This window comes from Pleurodeles waltl, chromosome 9 (assembly GCF_031143425.1).
Source record: "Pleurodeles waltl isolate 20211129_DDA chromosome 9, aPleWal1.hap1.20221129, whole genome shotgun sequence".
Lineage (NCBI taxonomy): Eukaryota > Metazoa > Chordata > Amphibia > Caudata > Salamandridae > Pleurodeles > Pleurodeles waltl.
The window spans coordinates 983588848-983598653 of NC_090448.1; the positions used below are offsets into that span (position 1 = coordinate 983588848).

The 9806-nt window shown below is 45.8% G+C and overlaps 1 long non-coding RNA gene across 1 annotated transcript in view; it reads right to left on the reverse strand.

Annotated features, from left to right (window-relative positions):
* Window positions 1-6197, reverse strand: part of LOC138258758 (uncharacterized) — a 56719-nt gene extending 50522 nt beyond the window's left edge. Inside the window, exon 1 of the long non-coding RNA XR_011198553.1 lies at window positions 6073-6197. This is a non-coding gene — a long non-coding RNA (uncharacterized lncRNA). The remainder of the gene's footprint in view (window positions 1-6072) is intronic.
* Between the last annotated feature and the right edge of the window lie 3609 nt (window positions 6198-9806).

A 9806-nucleotide genomic window follows, 5' to 3' on the forward strand; every position in this document is an offset into this window, starting at 1 on the left:
GAAAAAGCAGCTGTATACAAATTGATCACAGAGATAAGTAGGAGGAGATGCCCCAAAATTGCAAATAGCTGCCAGTAACCTCAAAGCCAATATAAATTCCTCTACAGATTCACCAGGAGCTTGTTTTTCCTGAAAGAAATTGAATCCTTAAAGGAGTACACTAGGTTCCTCTGCAAACTTGCGTTGGGCGACTAACAGCCTCATGGTATTTATTTAAGTCTCCACTTTCACCAGCTGATGTGATAGCCTTGAGTAAGTTATCAAAGACTTGTTGGACCTCAGAGCCTAAATCACTGAACAGTATAGCAGATTTGCGCTTTGGTTCAAACACATCTGCTCCCACTGCAACCAAATAATTCTCGAATTATCTAAACCAAATGCGCCATTTTATAGGAGGCTTCTCAGGAGATTAATGTTCTGATTTGCGCAAAGCTAGTAGAGGAAACTGCAGCTATAGCTAAAATATAAATAAATGAATACTTCTGCCAAGATGAGGATTGACCATTACATGAAGCTAGCACAAATCTTAAAAGTCAACAACAAATACATGTAAATATAATGCTCTCTGTAGACGCTTACTGCCACCTTGCTTAAACTTGAAAACAATATTACCTTGCAGTCCAAAACTGTATTAATTTGCTGCCCAATTAAAAGTGCCTTAAAACAGTAAGAAGTTGCCAAACTGGTTGCCCATCAACAAAGTTGCAGGCAGGACAGTAATTATGGTTACATTTAAATCAGCCAGGAGAAAATAGTTTTTTCCAGAAGCAAGTATAAGCGACATCAAATATAGCGGCTACATCACACTTTTTAGGTAGAAAATTCTTGGCACGAATGCTAGCAAATGTTTTATTCTATGTCAGGACCAGTGGCTCTGATTATGCTAGTTTAAAGCTGATTGAACACCACAGAGGCAATATCACCCACAGGTTTATAATAAAACTGTTTAAAAATTGACTCAGAAGATTAATGTGCAGATTTCATGATATCCTGAACTGTTTTGCCTAACTCCAAAGACTTGGATGCCATTGCTCCCGGAACTGAATGAGCCCGAAACGTTTTAACATCAATGCCCGCTTCAACCATTACCGATCTTAACCATCTGGCAATGATCGCCGCCGACAACGGTCTGAAAGGTTTTTGCAGAAAAATCAATAACTGCTCTTAAAAATAAGTCTCAATGCCTTAGTACACTCCTCATATGCTTCCAAGCATTTAACTAAACACAATTTAAGGTTACACTGGAAAGCATGATAATCAATACATTCTGACAATGTTTTTGTTCTTTTTGTGATTTTAAAAGAAACACCTTCAGGAGTAATCACTCTACTTGTGAGATCCAGAGCTTTCACATCCAAAGACCTTCTACAGGCAGTGAGACATATTAACATGGCTAATTTAGCAGACAATTGCCTTCTAGTCAAATGTACATTATCATGACATCTCTTGAATAAATTCAGAACCAGGTTGGCATCCCGCAAAAAAGTATATTTCGGTTTGGGGGGATTAGAAAATGGTATGCTTTTAAGAAGTTTGCAAAAGACAGGGTGCATACCAACTGGGCTATTATTGACTTGTGCATTTCCCGCTGAAATAATAGATGGAAAGTTGTTTACCGACCTGTAAGAAAGTCCTTCCGATGCCTTTTAAGACAGAAAATGTACTATTTCAAACACTTCTGCTGCCATGGAATCCACGTGCCTTTGCAGGCACCAACTCCGCCAAGATCTCCATGCTGAGGAATATTGTTCCAAAGCGGAAGGGGCCCATGCCTTACTAATGAAGTCCGAAGCCACCTCCAAAATGACTTGCAAACACCATTGTTGCCTGAACGTGGCCAGGCCATCAGAGAAACCTGCCCTAAAACCACCAGAGGGTGTAATTCCCATTGGGGTTCCAAGAGCATCCTGTGACCACAGGAAAAGAAGGGGAGGATCACATGCTAGTTACAGGAGGAGAGGGAACCAAGGTAGCGCTTTCCAGACCGGGGTGATCAACACCACTTCTACCATCTGTCTCTTAATCTGGGTTGGCACCCTGGCAATCATGGAGAAGGGTGGAAAGGTGTAATTCAGGTCTCCTGACCAGTCCTGAGAGAAGGCGTTGGTCACCTTCACTAGAGGGTCTGGCCTCCAACTGAAGAATTTGCCCAACTGACGATTCAGTCTGGGAGCTAACAGGTCTATCCTGCAAGGACCCCACACATTCTGGATCAACTGGAACATCTAACGAAGGACTTTCCAGTCGTTGTAGTCTACCAGGTACCTGGAATTCCAGCCCACCTCGACATTAAATTGTCCTGGGATGTATTCTGCTATCACTGAAAGTTTGTAAGCCAGGCAATAATGCCGGAAATCCTTGGCTATGTCCACTAGAAGGGAAGATCTGGCACCCCTTCAATTTGTTGAAGACCCGGACCACCGATATACTGATAACAAGATACTTTCTTGGGAGGTAGGGTCCTGATGGCAAACGACCCCACTAACAAATCCAAGCAATTGATGTGTAATAGATGCTCCTGCTGGAACCATCTCCCCCCTGTTGAGATATTCCCTCAATGGGCTCCCCAAGGGCTGTCGTCAGACTCTATTACCACCTCTGGTTGTGAACTGAATATGGCCCTGCCATTCCAAGCATCCACGTGCCACAGCCACCTTCTGATCTCTGTTCTTTTCTCGTCTGTCAGAGGGACCTGATCGGAAGAGGCAAGGCCCTTCTACACATGCTGAATCTCAAGCCTCTGCAAGGCTCTGTAGTGTAGGGGACCTGGGAATATCATCTGTATAGAGGAGGCTGACAGGCCCACTAGATGAGCAATCATTCTTAGGGACACTGAGGTGCGAGACAGAACTGATTTCAGTTCCTTCTTGATGTCCCGTAGTTTGATCTTGGGGAGTAACAGCTGAGACGTCTCCGAATTGCCTACAAACTCCAGGAACTCTATGGTTCAGGATGGACAAAGATTTGAAAAACTAGGTCCTGAAGAAGAGAAAGAGTCATCTGAAGATGTTGTATAACTAATTGTTGGGTTTGTGCCATGATAAGAACATTGTCAAGATAAATGACCATGCAAATTCCTTTCTCTCGAAGATGGGCCACCATGGATTTGAGCATCTTGGTGAAGCACCACAGTGCTGACAAAAGTCCAAAAGGCAGGACCAAATACCCCAGCCACCTATCCTTCCACCTGAATTGGAGGAATCGCCTGTGTGGGTAAAAAAATGGGAATAGTCAGGATTGCATCCTTCAGGTCTAAGTGAACCATCCAGTCCCTTTCCTGAAGTAAATCTGGCAACTGGTGGAGGCCCTCCATCTTGTAGTGTTGATATATCGCATAATAATTGAAGTCTCTCAGGTTTAATACCAAGCAGTGTCCTCCACCTTATTTCTGGACCAGAAAGATGTTGCTGCAGAAACCTGCGGGATAAGTTTCGCAAAACGTTATGCCGTATTTCTGCAGCAAGTCTTGAATTTCGGTATCTATAAAGTTGGATTCTTGAAGGGAAAATGCAAGCGTGGAGGGGGTGTCTGTTGTTGAGGTGCCTCATAGAATTCCAGATGGAAACCTTGAACAGTTTTTAACAACCAAGCATCTTGAGTCAATTGACCCCAATTGTGAACAAAATAATGAACTTGGCCCCTCAAATGAACCTGAAACGGGTTGAGGACCCTTACCTGAAAACAAAGCTGATTAGTAGCTATTCCTGGAACCTCCTCACTGGAATCGATGCCTGGGGAATTGGCTCTGTGAGGGAAAGAAGGTTCCTCCTTTGATGGAGTTGTGCCAGTCTTCCTACCCACGACTAACAGATCTCTTTGAGGGCCTTGGAAATATTGGCGGCCTGGCGAGCAGCTCCTACCTCGCCCGGCTCGCCCAAAAAGGCAACAATGAAAAACCTTCTTCAGGTTAACCTGCACCTTTTCCAAAGTGGTGAAGGTTGTGACATACTTAGCGATGTCCTTTCCAAATTTGTTTCCGAAGAGACGTCGTGCTCTAGAGGACCTGCGTCCGCTAACTCCGTCAGGTTGGAGTCTATACACATCAAGAGGGACCTGTGCCTTTCTGATGACAGGGCGCAATTGGCATTTCCCAAAAGGCATATGACCCATTGAGTCCTTTCGGCCAATATATCTGGGTCAATTGTGATGCCAGTTTCCTTGGCAGTTAGGGCCATTTCAAGAATCCTGGCCAACGTGCCAGTTAGATCTAGCAACTTGTCTTGACAGTATTGCAAAGCACGGTCGATTCCTTTTTTCGGATATTTAGCAAACCTTTTTAAAAAAGGTCAACATGCTAGAGTCAATTTCTAGGGTCTCCGCAACCTTACCGGGGATATCCTGACTAGGGCACACGGCCCAGAGTCTGTTGCACACATCCTTGTCAAAACTTTTTTGTGGCTTATTGTCGAGATAGTCCGCAACCACCAGGGCAGGTGCCAAATTAGCTGACGTGGGATGGATAATGTCTTCAGGAATTTATCGAAAGGGGTTGGAAAGTGATCAGGAGGGATCTGACCGTTTAGGACAGGACTTCATAGCTTTTTTGCGTTTGGGGAGGACATCTTGGTCTGATTGGGACAAGTCTGAATGGGACAAGTCCGAATCGGAAAGGTCTGAGTCTGTGGTTGCATTGGCCCTTGAGAAGGACTCTTTGGAAATGGAGTGGGCCAAACAATATTGATGGTCTCTAATGGGACCCTGGGCTAGGGTGGACGTGGCGTCAGTGTGAGGCTAAGTGGATGATTTGGTCTTTGCCTTCGCAGGATGGCAGGAACCTCCTTCCACTGGTTCTGGGTCAACCGATTGAGCATACCCCTCGCTTTTGGTGAACATTTCCAGCTGGGCTGTGATAGGTTTTAAAGCAGCCTTCAAAGCCTCATTGACCGTGTGAGGGACAGAAGACTCCAGCGCCCTGTTAAGGTATTGCTGCTCTGATGCATCAATTGCATCAGACAAACCATCCTCCAGAAGATAACCCTGAGAGTTATCCCCATAATAGTGCCCATATTCCTCCTACTCAAAAGGCACCCACTCGGTCATCTTGTCAGTACCTGTGTACTTAAATGTGTATTTAACACACCTAGTATGCAGCCAAGTGCACCCACTGGGAAAATAGGAGGGAGCTACTCCTAGTGCAATAAACAGATGCTCAAGCTCCTCAGCGTAAGCTGTTTAATGAATTATTGCAGCCCTTGAGATTTTATTAAGGGCATCATAGAGAGCCAAGACAGAATGAAAATGACCATGCGCACTGCTCTAATAACAGGGCTCACTCTGTTATTGCAGCCTGAGCGTAGGCATCTCCACCGTTTTGACAGGGATTTTTAAAAATGCGTGCGGTGCTAAGTGTTAAAAGAATGCATTGGCTAGGAGGAGGACAAAAGAGGACTCTGTGTAGCCCAGTTGCCTAACAAATGTAGCCCAACTGTCCTACACGCGCACGTCCTCAGCTCTCGCCTGGGCCCGAAGAGGGGAGGCTCCAGGCCAGTGCATAATTTGTAAATTCAGAGGTGCCGGTGCTGAAAGCCCATCTCTTAAACACGAGGCTGCTGTAATTAAATCTGCCAGCACTGAATACTGAGGCAGCGTAATCCTGAAGCCATCTCGGGCCTCTTCAACCCATTTACGGCCACCCCTGCCCCTTCAGCTCATCCTGCAACTTTCTACTTTCTCCCTTTATGACGCTTTTTAGTTTTTCCTTCTTCCGTCTTTCACATATGTGTCTTTTGCTCGCAGCAAATGCTTGAGGCATAAGAATAAGCCCCGGCCCTCACAAATGAGTGCCGGTGCTCAGCACCGGAAACAACAAGCACAAATTAAGCACTGCTCCAGGCAAGCTGCAACTCTAATGAGCCTACAGCCGCCAGTAAAGGCTGGGATGAGAAGGCCAACAACAGCACTACCTACCTGTAATTGGCACTGCGCGCGACTGAGGAATCTCGCCTGGCGGAGCGCTGAGGCTGGGGACGGCCGCTTGCCCTATACCCTGACAGGAATGGAGAAAAGCAAATGTGCGTGGCTGAGCGGACCTCGCCTGGGGTAGCGCTGATACTGGGAGGCCACTCAACTCACCAGGTGTCACTCAGCCAGTAAGCTGTCAAGGACTTAGTGGTAGATCGCTCCTGCCATCAACAACACCTATAAACAGAAATATGCATAACGGAATGTTCACTATAAATGGAAAGGCACTGATCTTGTTCTACATGAGCGGCAAAGAAAGGATTACAAGATGGTGCTGATCGAATTAATAGGGCTTTGTGGGTTGTGATTGGTGGACATATTGGACTAAGCATTTTGGGATATGTAGTTGATGTTTACTGTTTTTTAATTGGCTGCTGTATTATTTCAGTAGTAAAGAAAGAGAAGCATACTCATGACATAGAATTGCTAGGCAATGGCTGAAGACATGCACGCATAAACTTCAATGAAGATCCGGGTAATAAATTCCAGGTTAATTGTAAGAAGCAGTCAACAAAACTCCTCCCAAAACATCCGTCAGCAGTCACAGCTTCACGGCAGAGCAGCCCTGTCAATTAGAGACTGCAATATAGGTTGAGGTAAAACATGTAAAATTGTTTAAAATTGCTCCTCACAAAATTGTTGTACAATCCTTATTTGTAGAAACAAACAAATCCGAAGTCTTGTTATATACATTTAAGAATATTTTATTTTCAAGTAACATAAACAACAGGAGCCCACAACCTAAACTCCTTGCACCTCGGGCAGCCAGGGAAACTGACTAAACCAAAATAAAAAACAGCGCCAGCAGAACCCGGTACAACTCAAATAAAGGCATTGAGAGCGCTGAGCACAATAAATTACACAGCACCACTGTACAAGTTAAATAATAATATATGTGCATGCTGAGCACGGGAATAAGGTAAGTACTAACATTACAACATGAGCCGCAAGGCCTGCATTCCAAATAATGACAAAGTGCATGTCACAGGAGAGAAAATAAACAGTACACTAGAACATAACGCGTGACATGCCAAAGAAGCTAATAGTACACATCTTCCTTTGCTAAACCTGTCTCTCAATTGAGTGGTGCTCTTTGCTTCCACCTCCTGATTCTACCTCCTTCAAAAAACTGGCTCCGCCCCACAATTCCACAATGGCAGCCTTAATGTGTGGGAACCAGGAGTAGAAGTCATTATTCATCCTCCAACAGGTTGCAACTGTGTCAAAACATGAGGGAATAGAAATCAGTGTTACAAAAGGTCAGTTCTCTGACCCACCTATAAACACCAGTACCTTGCTTGCAGCAGCGTTTGTTGCTTATATCATCCATACAGACTCTGCTGCACATGTGAGACCTGTGTAGCAGTAGAAGTGTAAAGCTGCAACTGTCAGACGTTGGTGTTGGATCCCTGCATAACTGGTATGGAGGGAATTTTTTAAACAGTACTTTGTTTCCTGCACAATTACGTATAGATTTACAAGTGAGGTACCAGGGTCAGTTAACCTGGTCACAGTGGCCAAGGAGGCCAAACAGCGGCACTTCCATTTTTATTGCCTGACATGAGCATGGAAGGTGATTGTTTTAGTCGGATCTGCTTAACTTGTCAAATGTGTAGCAAGTGAAGAGAACAAACTCTTCCAGCAGTTGGGTTTACTCTCAAGAAGGTAGATATTGTCAATTTTTGTTCCCTGGCCCACCTACCATCAAGCCCTAGAAGAAAAACATCTTGGTGCATGTGAACCGTACCAAGAGTTATCCTAAAGATCACTATTGTGTCTTTGGTGCCTAGTCCTCTCCTTGGGACAGCTTCCTGAGTTGTGTTCCAGAGGTGTGGTTTGTAATAGAGGGATCATATTCATATCTACAGCCATACTCCCACCTGATACACTGGAGACTTGAAAATAATTTTCTTGAATATGAGCAGGTTTTTAAAAACACACTTGCTCATATACAAGAAAATTATTTTTAAGTCTCCAGTGGATCAGGCGGGCGTATGTCTGTATATAAGAGACCAAAACCGGATTGACCATGAAGTGGATCAGACCTCTGGCATGATCAGCTCGCTGATACCTGTCATCTTTCCCGTGAGGGTAGATCTCTTTTCACGGTCGACCTGGGGTTCGACGACCTGTTGCTGGCTGAAGAGATTAAGCAAATTCGACTGTGCCCCATGGTGATACAGTTTTAATTCTTATCATCTGCTTTGCATTGTGCATGTATATATATATATATATATATATATATATATATATATATATATATACTGTTTATAGATTGAAGCTAAATATTCAGTACATGTTCCTATTTCATTGCTGTGTCCTTTTTTAAACTTGCACTTTCAGTTGTACACTTTTGACCTTTCTTAGTGGTTCAATAAATGTATTTCTTAGACTAAGACCTGCATACCAGAAATTCCTTTCAGTGTGTGTGTTTCAAGTCGGTCTGTAGTGAAGCAAAACAGTGGGGTGGAATAGGTTAGTGTGGATTGAGGTAGTGGGGTGGATTGGAGTGCTGTTGGGTGGATTGGATTAGGGTGGAGTGGGGTGAAATGGATTAGGGTGGAGTGGGGTGGACTGAATGGAGTGGGGAAATTGGAGTAGGGTCAATTGGATGGGAGTGGGGTGGATTCAAATGGGGTGAGGTGGATTGGAGTGGGGTAGATTAGATTGGATTGGGGTGGATGGTTTGGATTGGAGTGATAGGACTGCAGTGTGGTGGAGTGGATTGCAGTGGGCTGGATTAGATTGAACTGGAGTGGGGTGGACTGGACTGGAATGGGGTGGATTGGATTCACTGTATTGGAGTGGGGTGGATTGGACTGAAGTGGAGTGAATAGCACTAGAGTGAGGTGGACTGGATTGGATTGGAGTGGATGGATTGGATTAGAGTGAGGTGGATTGGATTGATGTGGGGTGGATTGGACAGAAGTGTGGTGGACTGGACTGGAGTGAGATGACCTGGATGGACTGGATTGGAGAGGGATGGATGGAACTTGAATGGGATATGGTGCATTGGATTAGGGTAGAGTGGGGGGTGGTGGTTTGGAGTGGGGTAGGGTGGATTGGAGTGGGCTGGATTAGATTGGAGTTGGGTGGCTTGAAATGTGGTGATTGGATTGGGGTGTGGTGTGGTGGGCTGGAGTCAGATGAATTGGATTGGAGTGGGCTGGGGTGGATTGGATTAGGGTGGGTGGGTTGGTTTGGTTGATTTGGATTGGGGTGGGGAGGATTAGGGTGTAGTGGAGTGGAGTGCTGTGTATTGGAGTGGGGTGGCTTGCATTGAGGTGGGGAGGACTGGATTGAGTGGGGTGGATTGGAGTGAGGTGGGCTGGTTGGGTGGATTGATTGAGTGGGGTGGGGTAAGTTGGGATTGCATTTAGGTGGATTGGATTTGAGTGGAGTAGGCTTGATGGATTGGATTGGAGTGTAGTGGACTGAACTGGGATGGGGTGGGTTGGATTGGGGTAGAGTGGGGTGGATTGGAGTGGGATGGAGTGGAATGAATTGAAATTGGATGGAGAGGACTGGGGTGGGGTGAACTGGAGGGGGTGTATTGAATTGGGGCAGGGTGGCATGGGGTGGAGTGGGTAGGGGGCATGGCCAAGCCACTAAACATGGCGGACGCGAGCTGCTAGAGCTCCGCGCCGCATTTGGCCAAATCAGCTTCCCTAAGATGGAACGGGGGCACAATGCTCCTTACAAACTGCGCGGGGGCTGAGAAGACGCCGGGACCGCCTGGGCTGGGAGCAGACTCCCAGTGATTTGCTTCGGCGGACCCGTGCCGCGACCGCATGGGCCGAACTTGAGGACCGGGCCGCGAGGCGGTGAACTCACGAGAGGGGGAG